We start from the raw sequence: 16,248 nt of genomic DNA, 5'->3' as shown, positions 1-16,248 counted from the left end.
TTCTTCTCGCCTAGAGATGGGGAGAGGTGGCGTAGGTGAGATGATTACCACGTGAGCACTGGGCTCGAGCGTTGCGAGTGGTGGAGAGGGGGAAGCGAGAGAGAGCCGACAAGAGGCGAGCGCATGGCAGGCGAGGTAGAGAGACGTAACCGTGCACTGCTAGGAGGGCTTGAGCTACTTGGAACCTCTCCAACACCTGCGGCTAGGGAAGCGGTGCGGACGGAGGGACAGCGTTGCACAGGCTAGTCAGAGAGCTGCTTCGCATCTATTAATAATGATAATAATTGTTGAACTTTAACGCCCCGAAACCGCCACATACGAGAGACGCCGTAGTGAGGGCTCCAGAAATTTCGACCTCTGGGGAGTTCTTTAAAGTGCACCGAAATCTGAGCACAAGGGCCCACATAATTTTCGCTTAAATTGAAAATGCAGCTGCCGTAGCCTGAGATTCGATCCCGCGGCAACTTCCACCAAGTCGGCTCGATAAATGAAAGACAGTAACCACGCGAAAAGAGCTGGAGTTTGAAAGTAAACATTCTTCCGTGTCCCTTGTGTTTTTGTGTCTTTTTTTATAGCGATTTTACTTTTTTAATAAATCTAAAACAACCCTTTCCTGAAGCTCGGCATGTTAGCATACTGGCTGCTTTAGAGCACAATGCAACATCATTTCACGAACTGATGATTATGCAGGCCAAAACAGAAGCCGCTCCAATATGTGATGTCATGGCGGGCTGATGCGTGAACTTACAAGACAGCACCACCACACGTGTTTTCTCTTTGCTCGTTTTCCGACTGACCAAGCTTCTTCTCACTGCTACGATAGTGATTTCCGCATTGTGAAAAAGAAATGTATGAACACGAGGTAAGTCATGCCTGGACTTTAGTAAAATGCGATTGACTTCCACGATATTGAATAAATGTACCCGCTTCAGCCGTTCTGTTGACAACTCACCATAAAAAGGGGCCGATGGGCTGATCTAACTTGAAGCCCCCTCCCCCCCCCGATTGTTCATGGCAATCTCTTAACGAACAACATGGTAAGATGTATTGATGCAACTTTACTAAAAAGAAGAGAACAAGGTCTGTTAGGAAGAAAGCGGATGCAGATAACATTTCTTTTAGTTGAGATTAAGCGATAGAAATGAATTTGTTCACGCAATGTAAATGCTCTTCAGCATATATCGGAGGAAGGCAGTGCGTTGTCATTGTCATGATTCGCCCAAAAGCCGGCGAAGTAACCCACGAGTCGACTCACTCAGGCTGAGGTCGAGCTCTGAGCAACTCATACGTCAACTTGACCTAGCGTAACAACACGTCCTAACCTAGCCTAGTATACGCTACCCCAATGCTAGTCCAAGTTCTAGTTGGCTCAGCTGAGATGAAGTTTGGTGAGTGGCTCGAAGTAAGTGTTGCTGAGTAGGGTTTTGGTGAGCCCGAGCCAGGCTGATCTTGGCTAAGCGAAATTTCCATCAGTCCGAGTGAGGCCTAGGCAACAACAACAAGAAAAGGAAATAAATAATTATTTGTGAATGAGTTCGCATAAAGTAAAATTATGTTGTCTACCGATGGTTTTGTCAAACGCTATCGTACCTCACAGAATGAGTCGCCCGTTTCTTCACGTTCAACCACGCTGCACAGAATTTAACCTGAATAAGCTTGATTGTATATTGCGTTCATTTGCTTCGAGTCCGAGTCAAATCTGTGCAGTTGCAAAAGAAGACAGGACAACCAAGTTCGGGCATATCATTTCATATATATTCTTATGTATTTCATCATGGACACACATGGAAAAAAATTGTGCACATCCCGCTTGAGATAGAGGAAAAAAAATAACGTGCACAGTTTGCGCATAACAAAGAATAATAATAAAAATGGAGAAACAAACGCGTCTATAGGAAACATAAACGCTCTGTCGATGCAATGGCAACAAGATATATGAGAAGAAAAGAAAACAAAAAAGCTGGTCCCCGGAAGAGGTAAGAGAGAATTGGTCAACACATTTTCATCGGCAATCAAAATGCACTCTGCCACACGTATCAATACACTCATACATACATTCGTAGATACATACGCATACACTAAAATGAAATGTAAAACCAATGACTTGCAATGGCATGACGGGGCATGTGCGTAGGCTCGTGTTTAATGATTGAGAAAGGCCCAAGATGGCACACATCCTGCTATCCTAGACAAGATCAGTCAATACCATAACAACACACAAGGATTACAGAATTCAGTGGCAAAAGACACGATGGGAGTAGGAACGGAAAAAAATGCCAGCAGTAATCTGGCATTATATTCGGCTGCACCTGAATGGACACCTGAATGTGCACCTGAATGGACAAAATAGGTTATGTCCTAAAATTTTTATAGGCAACTAGGCACCACGGAGTAGCAGTTCACTGGAGTTTTCCCAGTTCAGTTGTAACTTTTGCAGCAGAGTTCTTTGAACACAACCATCAATTGACATGAATTTAGGATTCCGATTTTTTATAAAGTTTCTTTTTCCAACCAAGGAGGTTGAGAATTTCAAAGAGCTTTAGGTTTTCTAGAAACTTTAGGGCAACAGTGTAAGATGAACACCATGCTGTGAATCATTATTATAATAATAATCATAACCATCATCATTGAAATTTTTGCATCTAATGCAGGACGAAAGCCTGCACCAATAATCTCCAGTTCTCTCTGTCATTTACACGATGATTCCACTCACATTGACTTCAATAAGCATCCACTATTTATTTTGCAAGAACTGACAAGACCAATTGTAAATCTCTGATTTTCGAAAAAAAGTAGCAATCATATCTGTAAACGTGAATGCCATATCTGATATGTTATGTTTGAAGAACTCGACTGTGAAGAACACAGGCATTCCTAAATTTAAAGAAAATTAGCAGTAATGTTCTGCCAGATAAAAGCCGCTAGCAAAACACTCCAGATCTACTGGCTACCAGTGGCGTAAAGAAACATTACATAACAACCCAGTCAATAAAAAGGAAAACCAACAGCGCCAACTGTCTATAAGATACGAGCTATTTACAGAAACACGTGACATGTGGTAGCCTGTCCTGGTCCATAAACAGCTTCAAATCATACAATAAACATTAAAACGTAATCACATAGCTTCTGACAAGAAGTACCTGAAGCGTGAGTCACTAACGACAAACAGTGCCATAAATCGATATTTAACACAAAAATGAAAATATATAAAAATAAAAGGGTTGTAAGCGCATCTCTAAATAGGTTTTTACGCGGGTTGTTGTCGCAAGCTAAAAGCATGTGTTCACAGTTGTTACGTGTCATCGTGATGCATGATGAAAACGTACAAAAATAGAACACTATAAAAAAAAAGAAAGCGAAGATAGGGATGCATTCAAAAAGGCGCAGGAAAGAGCACAATAGAAATAGTGGCCCCGTATTAAAGGCATCGTCGATTCGCGTGTATTCGATGTGGAAGTTTTCATTCTTTCATAAAATATACTCTCTTTTTCCTTCTGAAGAGGTAGCCTTTACTCCGGAGCTACGAACCCAGCGCAAAATTTTTTTCAGCAATCACATTTCCCCTTATTGAAAAAATGGTAGTTGCATATCAAAGAAACAGTTAATGTATAGCAGCACGTTAGTTTAACACATCATTTTTTAAACACAGAAGTATTGGAAGTTGCTATAGTAAACAAGTTTAAACTTAGACATAGCACCTTTAACTCGGCGATGAGAAACCATACATTTCTGTAAACTTCACCTCAAGATGCATCTAAAGAATACAAAACTATGCCTAGGTGTTTCGGACAGCGCTTCATATACACTACTAATCTCTTCATGAGACTTCTAAATCGTCGTATTTGCACTTTAAAGTTTTGGGACTAATTGGTTTCTATAGATTAGAAGAAATATTTGAGGCAGAGGCCTGAATGTAAATTCGGTCTCCTGGGCAAATGGATCCAGCTGTTGTCTCGCATAAGCATTTTTGCGAATCATCCGCAATCAAATACGCTCTAAAATTGTACCATTTGGGGTGTATTTTTGTCGCACGAAAATCATCATTATCAACAGGGCGCCCATTTCTTTGAGGTCACCCATGAGATGCGTGTTACCAGGGTGATGTAGCATTCCTGACAGAAGAAATGTGACGGAAGTCGAGAGCTTTAAAAAAAAAATACGCAAGCTAACCCTCGAGGACAACTCTCGTGAGACAAAAAAAAAGACTCCCTTAAGGGTGTAATGCTATCTAGAACTACAGGAAAATGTGACTTGGGCTCCCGAGCTGAAATTCCCCAAGTTAGCTACATTTTTACTAACGACCTTCTAAAGCACCATTCTACAGTAAAGCCTGCACTACAGTTATAACACTCGGCAGTAAAAAAAAAAGGATGAAACGACTGCCTTGTTACGTCATTTACAGGTACAGTGCGAAGGCCGAAAGCAAGATAAGACTAGCTATGATCCGTAGACGCAAGTTCACAAAGGTTGAATGGTGGTTCGAGAATACGTTTTACTGCCGTAATAACAATGGTGTTGCCTGTATGAGTAATAAAACTAGCTCTGTAGTGGCATCTAAGGCATTAGAAAGGGCACTTGCATAATATGGCGAAGCAGTTAAAGGCAGCCACCAATACAACCAGTCCTGCAGAAACTCGCACTGTCTATACTTCCTAACATTTATTCTGAAACATATAGGAATAGCTAGTAACAATGCTGGAGATTGTTGGGTTCCAATATACGGTTCGAGGATTTAGAGCAACAAAGAAAGAATAAATGATATGAAGTTATACGAGCATCCGTCAGTCATCATTGCAGCGATAAAATTGGGGGCATGTAACTGCTTTCCCACAGAACATTTCGGAGCTTTCAATTAGTCATGGCTGAGCCATTCGAGCTTCTAGAGGCACAAAAAGACACCACAGCACAGTGCTTCACTCTTCGGAGTGTTACAAAACTGGTGCCACAAGCGGGAAAAGCTTGAACTACAAGATAAAAGAAAAAGCTAGTTTTTTATAAAAAAAAAAAAGCAGCATATATCTTTCTTCCAGAAAACAACCAACTATACAATAAGCTTTCTGTATACAGCTTCAAAAAACTATGTTGAAAAGATTGATATGGTTTACAACGCGTAGCACATATTGTATATCGTTTTTTACTTCTCTTTATTATATGTCATTATACAGATACAACTCTATTTAATATCTATACAGATAATACATCTATTTCGAAGGTGTTATAGGCATGGCATTCAAAGAAACATTACTTTGTAATCATATGTACACGTTTCTTTATGCCATAATAATAGCGATCTAGAAAGTACGTCAGCAATAACATTTGCGGAAGTCTGTACAAAACTCGACGTCTTTACGGAGCTAAAAAAAAGCTGGCCTGTATGGTGCGCTAGTTCACTAATTCTAGCTTCTTTTTCGAGTCTTGACTATGTGAGAATGCACAGAATGTCGTGGTAAAGGCTGTTAGAATAAGCTCGCTACAAGCTACTTAAACACCCTGAAGGCCACAGCAAAGCTGTCTGTGCTCAGCTGATTAGCTGATGTGTGAGCTTCCACCAAACAATAGTGCAGGCAGCCATGCTATGCACATGACACCAGGGTAGATATAGACAATTCACATCACTAGTCCATTCGAAGGCCAACTGCAATGAAGTTTGCGATTGCGTAGCGCACCTGGGATACTATTACAAACACTGTCTGACTGCATGCTTTCCTTCTCATCCTTGTTCCCCCTCCCCTTAGTACAGGGTAGCAAAGCGGCTGATGAAAGCTGACAAGATGGTGAACCCTGGATGACGACGGAGTCCTGCAATTTACAAAGCCGATGTAGCCTTTGACAGCGTCGATGTAGGCAACGTCAGTGCCAAGCTTGCGGTTGAAATATTTGTTGATTCAGTACAAGAAGCCTCGCCGAAAGCACAAATGAATAAATACCAGAGTTCTAGGAAGGAGCTCGAGAATAGCACGCCTGAAGTGACGGATAAGTCAAAATCTTGGGCATACGTTTCCTAATACAAAGTTTGTTTCCGAACTAGTTTTCTTTCCTGAAAAGATTGCTTTTGGTAGCATATGCTGCTAATACACAATAAATTTAGCCAACCCAAACTTCACTGCAGTAACCCTTTGAAGGCTTGTCCTATTAGTCTACAATTATCTGCACTGCTCGTTAGCAAAACCTGTAACCTGGTAACTAAGGGCAAATGGTTAACTGCAAGCCTAACGTTGGAGGTAGATAACGCACTCTAACAACAAAAAAACTGTGCTGCCGACTCATCATGGTAGGAACACCTCTCGGCCCTGCAGCAAACAACATTCTTTACCCCAGCAAAAATCAGGCATGACATACCATTGCATCACCACAGAGTTCACAGATGACGACAAGAAATGATCCAAAATACTGAACCACTTCCATAACCTTTGAAACGGTGTGTTTGAGCATGTGCAAAGTGAACGCCGACCAACAGGAAAAGTACGGAAGTTGCAGCGAAAGGGAGTCAAACAGGAAGCCAACACTTGACTCTCATAGAGAGGTGTAGCCAGAACACTCTTAGCTCTCAAAGGGGGCTGGCATGCAGAATGGCAACATGCGTTCGAAGTTCTTGCGCGAGTTTTAAGGCAAACGCTATTTCTATTTCAATCATTCGAGAAACTCCGAGTAGGGAAGTTTCAAGATGTTCATAATAGTCGTACACGAAACAGATGAAGAATCACTAAGCCAAAGCTGTCAGATAAAATGCGACGTGAAGACAATTTCGTTCAGAGTAGATGCAGGGATGGACGATATAAAAAAAAACTTGCACAGAAATTTCCAGCTGTCTCTAAAATGCCCCGTCTAAATGATCCACAAAAAATATGCGGGCTTATAATTTTCCTCTGTCCTTTTTTTCCTGCATGCGAGGTCACCAAGGCACCATCGAGATCAAGAGGATGATAAAGTTTGTAAATGCTATCGTTTCAAATGTACTACCGTCAGACCATGAAGACTGCATTGTAGTGCAAAAGACATAAGTACACTGACCTCATATCGCAATAGCGATAATAAATATATATATATCCATTCAGAGAAGAGTATAACATGAGCTCAGATGCGGCATTTAAGTGCATTTATAACCAAGTGCATATCTTAGTATGGCGTAGTCACATTCGGTTTACATTAAAAAAGCCACAGTGGTTACGTCATGCCAGCTATAGATATGTTAGATGCAACAGGGCAAAGAATTTAAATGAATAATAAAAACTTGGAAGATGTTTTGAAAATTTCTACAACGTCCGCGGGCTGTCTCCCGATAAAGATCAAATGATAATCGCGCCCATGAGACGATACAAGGGAAACGCAAAGAGCTAGCTATCTGGATTGTTCTTCGATGCACTGGTGTAGCGCAAAGCAACTGTCAAGGCATTTCATCATAGTCATCACCACTGAGACACACTATATCAAATGTACCTATAGCAATGTTGTCCATAAGGCAAGTTGTGCTTTGATTCATTGTTTACTGAATAGCGTCTGAAGTTATGCTAATTTGAGCATGCCAGACTCGTTTGGATGTCGTTGATGCTAAAGTGCACCGGCACGAAGTTGTCGAGCAGACTACATTGACAAGCGTGGGTAATCTTCCACTGCATTTAAACTTTGTCAATTTAGGATAACATGTCACTTATTTCTCTCAGCGTAATAGTGTCACATGCATTGGCCACCCATTTTAAAAAGAAAATCAGCAAACAGCAAAATTGTGAAAGAAATAAAAGGAAGTGAGATTCAACTGAACTTCCTCTAACAAATCTGCAATTATGACAGAGAATTGAATAACTTAATGTCTACTCTTTTAAAGGTTATTACCTGGTAGGTCTACGTATGAGTTCATGATTCTTAAAAGAGCATAAGCTCTCTAAGCTTACGTCCTTCAAGTGTTGGCTTTTCAAGTTTGCAGAGTGTGCAAACCCTGATGTCAGAAAGCTTACATTATGTGAGCTTAGAGTAAGCTCTAAAAGTATAAGCTTTAGTTTTCACACTGACTGACAGCTCACGACTGGGAGAAGTGCTTCTTACATGTAACAATATAAACAATGCTGTGGACTACGGCCCATTCTTGCGCACCTTTATTAGCATAGCAAAAAAGGCGGTAATATATTCTCCCAAAAGATATACTTATTCTTAAAAATGACACTTCCGGTACCAAGAAACCGTGCCAACTTCGCGATAGCGCGGAAGAATTTTCCATGAAAGTGCTTTAGCGAACTAATATCATGATTTGAAACAAGATTTTCTACTTTGGAAACTTTTTAAGTTTTTTCAAGGTGACGAAAGATGACTACTTACAACGTTTAACAGAGATGACAGACCAAAGTGCCATATTTATTGGTATTTAATGTTTTGTAGTTCATTCTGGACAACAAATGTGACTGCACAAAAACCGTGACCCTAAGGTGTCACCATTTGTTCCTTTGTGCCAAGGACATGTTGCCTGATGGTTTTTAAAATCACAAAGCTTCGTAGTTTACTCCACAATCTACACCCGTTTTCATCCATTTTTTCAAGTTCTGAAAGTGTGAAAGGCACTTCTTTTGATGCGGGAATGGCGTATTCCACCGAGTAATGCATGCATCAAATGCACGATTTGCACAAAATCCCGGAAAATATGAAAAGATTGCACATGTCAGCTAAAATAAAAACAGCATAAAAAAGTGCGTCAATACCATGAACGTTGCTATTAACTGTGGTTCAAAATATGGTGACATCATTGCATCATTCAAAGTCAGCCAGTCCGTAACAAAAACCAGTGTTATGAAACTTGTAAAAGTGAGCAATTAACATTGAGAGAGAGAGAAAGTGGTTGTACATATTGAAAAAAAAAAATGTCACCTATTTCAAAATGACGTGGAGGAAAGCATCTAGCAATAATGTCATTTTCAAGACTAGCAAGTCTTATGGACTCGTTTTTTAGAGTGAAACCATAATATATATGAAAAAAGAAAAAGCCTCGTTTTTTTAATATATAGGTTTCTCTAGAGGTTTCAACCGAAGTTTCATAACCGTGCTCTCTGATCACAGGTTGTGTCAATACTGATGACAGAAGATTGAAATAAGATTGCAACTCTTCCCTTGCATTAACTTTATTTAAATGCCATTCTGTAGGTTCAGATTCGTAGTGAACAACTAGCTCAAACAGCATCCTTGTCGTATTGATGCAGTAACCACAATGTGGCAATTGTGAACGATGCGAAACGTTGCCAGCTGCTAAATTTTTTAAAGAACACTTGAAAGAAGTGCAAATAGGAACATTGAAAAAGCGCCGATCACTGAACTTCACAATTCTCACGAGGTTTACAAAGAATGCCATCGGATCGGAATCGCAGCAGACTATCCACCACAGCTCAACGAGATTTTCACGATTGAAACTTGTGATCACTGAACTTCCCCATTCTCATGAGGTTTACAAAGTATACCGTCGGATCGGAATCAGAGCACATTATCATCCACATATCAACGCGATTTGTACAATTGAAACTTGTGAATGGACATTCGATAACTAAAGGCTGTGAAGGGGTTATTGTTTATCACATAAATGCACGCGACACCAGACTTGATGAGCAAATAAAAGGTGTGAACGACAGACACGCACTGGGCCTTTATAGAACAGTGAGGTAAGTGAAGTCGTTGCAATCGAACCTCAATGCGTTCGCAACAAATGGAGAGAAATCAGGAAACCAGTATGCACTGAATGTGATAAACGGAAATATGCAGGTCTTGGCTTGGATCAAATCCTTAAATTTTACAAAAGAGAGCTGTGAAGAAAATAAAGGCTCAAAAAACCTCGCTAAATATTAATTTTTCTTGCGCTGCCACTCTGAATGAGAAATAGGTAGTACAATACGTTTGGAAAAATTGGGAAAGATGCATCCATTGCCACGACTAGTCAATAAAAAAAAATAATAACATCAATGGAGCTATTTTGAAAACAAATGTGAGAACTACATTGAAACAAACAACCTTTTTTTGTGAACCTTCGGTGAAGTGGTATTTCATAATAACGCAATGCTTTCCAATAACAAGGTGACACTTCACATGCTTTATCAATGAGCTTTTGATGCTTTGAACAGCATGTTTGCCATAAGTGGACAGGAAATGTTTTCAACAATTTCTGAAGTTGTGCAGGCTAACACGACAATGGAAACAACTACTTCGCTAGGTCCATGTTTAGCTCATCACTAGAGTTTTTGATAGTGTCAAGATTTTAACACCATGCTATATAAATGAGGACAATCATGTAGTATGTGAATGTCGAAGAACTTTCGTAAGAATCGTACTTCAAGTAAGATGTTACATATGTACTGGCACTTTCATAAAAAATTCTCTCTATGCAGCACGTGCACATTTTTCAAGCTAATCTTACATTCTGATCTCACCTCTTGAATGAATAAGTACTTCAGTATTGGAACATATAACAGTTTCCCGAATGTGATTCAACCCATAGTCAGCAACCGACAAAAAAGCAGACATAGTTTTGAAATCGGCAGTGGGCACGTGATTGTTAAATTTCAGAAATAACGATGCATACCTCAGTGGAACGTACGAAGGATAGCGACTATGAAAGAAATTCTGGGTGGCCGGCGTCACTCATAAACAAATATAGCTATGAAGCTCACATTCAGGAGTGATTCGCAAACTATAAACATCGCAGTCACTCTAACAAAGAATACGATTTGCCCGTAATTGAAAAAAAATCTACAAACAACATCATTACAATGAAGGCAACAAGCAACGCTAACGGAGTGAAGACCGATGTTACAATGCTCCTCGCTCGATGACAATAAATTATTTGTGAGCAGCCCATTATTACACTGGCTGCAATATGTGAAGACTTATGCACGATCGTTAAATAGCTGCCAGTCTTTTTTTTAAATACGCAGTTGTGAATACACTACACCACACTAACATTTTTGGTATTTTTTTTTTTCAGACGTCTAAGCATTTTATTCGTAATGTTGAGCACGATGCCACATCGCGAAGCCCACCTCGCCGGAAACGTTTTGTATGAGTACTTGAGATTTTCCCGGTGGAATTCATATTCTCAGGCGCATCGAAATCTCATAGATGCCTCTTGCATATATTTCGAAGTGCTGGAACGATCAACTCCGCCATCAATGCACAACATAACCATGCATAGTAGCTCCAAATGTTGACACAACGTTGCTGCAGCATTGAGAAAGTGGTGTCAACATTGTGACAACACTGCATGCTTCATGTTGGTGTTATGAACACAAATGGTCAGATGGAAGCCGCTGGCTGACATCAGCGTTACTCGTTGCCTTCAAGATCTTGCACACGATATGGTGCATGCGCAGCTCAAAAAAAGTTCACGTCTACCCTTTCGTGACTAAAGAAATCTCGCAAAAAAGGTCGAGAGAGAATCGTACGTGAAAAAGGTGTGAATGCCACGCAACAAACACAAAATAAATGTGAGCCCACGTCGAAATGATCTTTGTCACGCACACACGCTTCCACTGAGAAAAGTCAACACTATTTCATCTATTGCAACATGCCACCGTATATTAATGCACGATTAAATGAATATATGAACATAAAGAAACAGAAAAAACAAGGTAAAAGAATTGAGACATGTGTGTGTGATATAAATGATATTTGATAATGGTTCTCTTTTTGTGCGCTATGGACTAGTCGAAAAAAAGTATTCTGTTCTACACTTGATTCTCATGAAAAGTGCTGCAGCATATCATGGCAGAAGGTGCTGTCATCAGCAAACCTTATCGTCATCACACGTGAACGTGAAAAAAAAAAGTCTGTATAGATAGGCAAGTTCACGAAAAAAAAAGAAGCGTCACTACACTTAATCGCAACCTAAGAATAAATCTAAGCTCTGCCATCAGCCGTCTCTGTTCCACGCAGAGGAAATTTTCATAACTTCTCAATCCAGCAATTGCTTGTCTTCCCGACATCAAGTGCCTCTCGCGCGTTAAATGGCCAACTAAAAGTAAATCTAAGCTCCGCCAACAGCCCTCGCTCTCCCGCCTAGGGCAACTAAAAATAAATGCCCAATGAAACAGCAATTCACTATTTGCCTCATGTCTTGCTCCTCTCGCTTGATGCGGACATGGTGTCAGTAGCTTTCCATAGAAAATTCAACTCCCTGGCAAATTCTACCAGAAATTTCACTTCAATGCTAAGCCGAAAGCAAAGCTTTCATAAGAGACGACGAGCTTTAGTTTCCCAACACGCACAGTGTTTACATTAACAGCAAAAAAGTACTGATGCTTAGTACGAAAACAACTAAGTCAGACCTTCTCGCGCGGATGCCACCACGGTGGTGCATCAGCTAGGGTGCCTCACTAAATCGAAGGTCGAGGGTTCGATGCCAGCCATGGTGGTTCCATTTTGATAAAGACAAAATGCTAGAGGCTCATGTGCCTTGCGACGTCAGTGCACATTAAAGGACACCTCATCACCGAAATTTCCGAAGCTCTCCACTACGGCGTTGCTTATAATAATGTCATGGTTTTGCAACATTAGACCCCATATATTACTATTATCTCTGGCTCATCTGAGCTCTTGGGGCTTTTAGGGGCTGGAGTTCTAGGGGTGGAGCTTGTGTTTTTTCTTAGGTTACAAGCGACTATACCTCGATAAAACACCATAGTCACACAGGTCCAGAACGAGCGACTTGGCCGAAGCTAGTAGATGCATTTTTTTCTTGTTTTGAGAAACGCATTTCTATGGAGACCATCGTCAAAGTCCAATATCAAATTTCCACAACTGATGGAAAGACATGAGCACAAATGCATTTGCCCGTATGCTGCACGGGTTTTTAAACTGGGGGGAAACACGTGTGAAATGAGGATTTCGTTGTTGAGCTACTCTGGCAATCTTGTTTTCTTCGATGAGTTGGTCTTAGAAAAAATAAATTTGACTCAACTAGCTTTTTTGGAGTCAGCCATCTTAGAGTAGAAATGGGGACTCCCATACGTTTTTAACACACATTAAAAAAAAAAAATCTTAAAGTTAGGAATGTGAGCTTCAAGAAATCAACAATCGTCTTAATGAATGAGGACAGAAAGCGTCAAGTCACAATGTGAGAGAAGAAAAAGTGTTCCCAAACACCAAAAAATCCTGAACATCAACAAAAAAGCTGGATATTTATGGTCACGACATAAGAAAGGAAAGAACTTACAGTATAACGCATAATGCCAGAAGGTCAACATGAAATCTCCAAAATAAGAGGCCCCGATAATATCTAGAATGTCTTAGTTAGCTCAACGAGCTATTGCACAGAACATAATAAAGAACTTAAAATACTTGCAATGACAATCTAGGTACAAGGAAAAAAAATGAGAAAAAAAGGCACATTTGCAGGAAGGGGCGTCAATCATCTTGCAAGTGAACGCCGGTGATAACTTTGGTGGTCGTCTGTAGTTGAAGCGTTCTTAGCAACAATGAGTGCATATGCAGCTATTTACAAAGAAAAACAATGTATATCAAAAATGATCGACACTTTTGCATTGATGCGAGGGTGTCACGCGTGAAGTAAAAACAAAAAGGAATGCATTCCTCGAAATGTTGCCATCAAGGCGACGGCTTTGCGAGAAAAAAAAAAAATCAAACATGCCAGTTGTGTAACCTCACCAGACAACATTTTCAACCAACGTTCACAGATAAGTTTCCTCCAGACATAGGTGTTGCTTGAGCGCTGAAGGAAGAAGTTGGTAACTAGAGGAGACACTAAAAAAAAAAACGTAACTGATAGCGAGAGAGTGTGACAAAAAAAAAAGCTCGCTGCTCTGTTCTCATCTTTGTTTTGGCACTGCCTGGGGTTTTTTTCCCCCTTTTCGTCTGCTACTGTAAGCAGAACTGGTTCTGCGAGTGTTGTCGTCTGGTTGCGTGAGGTGAACATCGTCTGCTCGCACTTTGTACACTTTGTCGGCCGAAGTGCCCATGCATGCTGTCTGCTGTAGAGCACGCACGTGTGTCGGCAGCGGACAAAAGCTCTGTACTTGGAACAAGCGCAGCCAGATCAGATAGGTTGGTGGCCTCCGTAGAAGTGTTGAGACACCGAAGAAAATAAAAAGAGTGGAGAAAAATGTACACAGAAAAATAAAACATGTTGAATAAACAAAGAAACAAACCCGAGCGATGTGTAGATGTAAAACAAACAGTCCCTACGCAACTTGTAGCCGGCGTAGGAAGGCTCTTCTCCGAAGAAAGGCACTTGGTACGTTACCACTGGTTCCAGCAACAAGGCCGTGAAAAAAGAGAACACGCAGACGTAGTGTCCAAAAACATCAATCAGGAATGTGTGTCACACTTTCCCAACGGCTCGGCTTGGATTCCAGTGGCTCACGGCGGAGAACAAAGCTGACGACTGGGGGTGACTGTGAGCTGTAGGAAAGCATAAAAAGAAACAGCGTTAACGAAAGTATCACCCTAGAATGAAAAATTAATGTGACCTTTAATGATGTGCAACAAATGGCGTCTCATGATTAGCACAGTCGATTGCAAAAATCCCATCAGGTCATGAAACTAAATACAAACTTGGTGTACAACAGAATATGTAGGTAGACACAGCATACAGTACGTAACTCACAAGTTCCGAAAATTGAACATCTTCATTTGACAGTGTCTGCAGTTGGCCCATATGAAGAATGACTAGGCTATGATGCACAATACCACCAATACTTAACATGGTTATTGCACTCAATATACATCACAGCTGTTTGCTGACAATTGAATTGCCAAACTCAAACTTCAGAAAGAAGTTTCCAAAATCAGCCCCTTCATATGATGTCATTTGTGGGTAGTTCATGTGTAGTACGAAAGAGCTATGTCCCAAATACCCTAGAGACTACAAGGCTGAAAATGCCAGAGTACCTGAGTGCATAAAGACATGACCCCACATGAAGCTTATGGTAACGTAACTGTAGAACTAAAAAAATATCTTTATGTTTTATAAATAGACCTTCTCATGTTACATCTTTTGCAGGTGCCCCATGTGAGAATTGACAGCTATGCCAAGTAATACCAAAAAATGGAAAATCATTGGGTGTCTTCAATATTTCACGAATATATGACATCCCACCTAATCTATGATAATGGAATTGTAAAGCTCTAACTCCAAAATGAAGTTCTGAAAATCGGCCTCTTCATGTGAAACTATTGGGGTAGCCTATTAAAAATGTCACAGAAATATCACCAAGACTGAAAATGGTGGAATGTCTTCTGCAGCGCACAACGTGAAATGACACATAATAGGTGCTAATTATGTTGTAAAACTTAAAACATCACATACAAGTTCTGAAAGCTGACAACTTCGTACGACTTCGTCTGTAGAAGCCTATGTAAAATATGACAGCCACGTCAGGTGGTATTAGCAAAACTGGAAATGATAGGGTGTATTTTCTGTGCAGTGCATTTGGTACCATGTGTAGTTCATTCTTCGTCATAGCATGCAAGGAGAAATCAAAAGGGTTTCGAATATACTTGAAAAAATAAAAAAAATTACAGCTATAGAGATGTTGAATAAACTTGCTAGTTGGTTCCCATTTATACAGATGACTAAGCGTGTGTGTGTGTGTGTGTATGTGTGTGTGTGTGTATATATATATATATATATATATATATATATATATATATATATATATATATATATATATATATATATATATATATATATATATATGCACGACATTTTTAATAGGGATACGGACTATTCCTTTAAAACACAACAATTGGTAGACGCTTGTCGCCTTCGCAGCCAATTTATAGGCCAAGGCAGAAAGATTTTGACACTAATTAAACCAATAAGGAATATTTATTGCATAAAAAGGATTGAATTTTTATTATCAATTTAAGGATAGTTGTTGATGGGGCAAAATAGTTCTAAGTCACAAACTATATGATGAGCCTAGTATTTTAAAATTAAGACTATCACACATAGTTTCAGAGAGCCATCATTGAATTTCCAGCCCATGGTGCCAAAGAAACCTAACATAATGCATCAAGTGCGTTAGTTTTGACGCACTAGGTTAGTTTCTGTGCACTCGGTGCGTTAGTTTTGGTTTCTTCGGCATCGTGGTGTGAAAATTTGATGGTGGTTCTCTGGAACCACCCGTGATATTTTCAATTACAAAAAACTAAGCTCGCCATAATTAGTGGCACAGAATAACTTTGTCATGTAATGAACACTAAATTTGATGATAATAAAGTTAATTCACCTATTTTTGTGAAATAATCATTCCTGAGTGATCT

The 16,248-nt window shown here is 40.0% G+C and overlaps 1 protein-coding gene across 1 annotated transcript in view; it reads right to left on the bottom strand.

Moving 5' to 3' along the window:
• Positions 1-1,733: 1,733 nt before the first annotated feature.
• The window catches only part of LOC119164283 (uncharacterized), a 252,433-nt gene continuing 237,918 nt past the window's right edge, over positions 1,734-16,248 (bottom strand). The window contains exon 10 of the mRNA XM_037416431.2: positions 1,734-14,382. The gene's annotated coding sequence lies outside the window, so the exon portion shown is untranslated. The remainder of the gene's footprint in view (positions 14,383-16,248) is intronic.

The sequence above is a fragment of the Rhipicephalus microplus genome, chromosome 8 (assembly GCF_043290135.1).
Source record: "Rhipicephalus microplus isolate Deutch F79 chromosome 8, USDA_Rmic, whole genome shotgun sequence".
NCBI classification, from domain to species: domain Eukaryota; kingdom Metazoa; phylum Arthropoda; class Arachnida; order Ixodida; family Ixodidae; genus Rhipicephalus; species Rhipicephalus microplus.
This window is presented reverse-complemented; position numbering and strand designations above follow the sequence as displayed.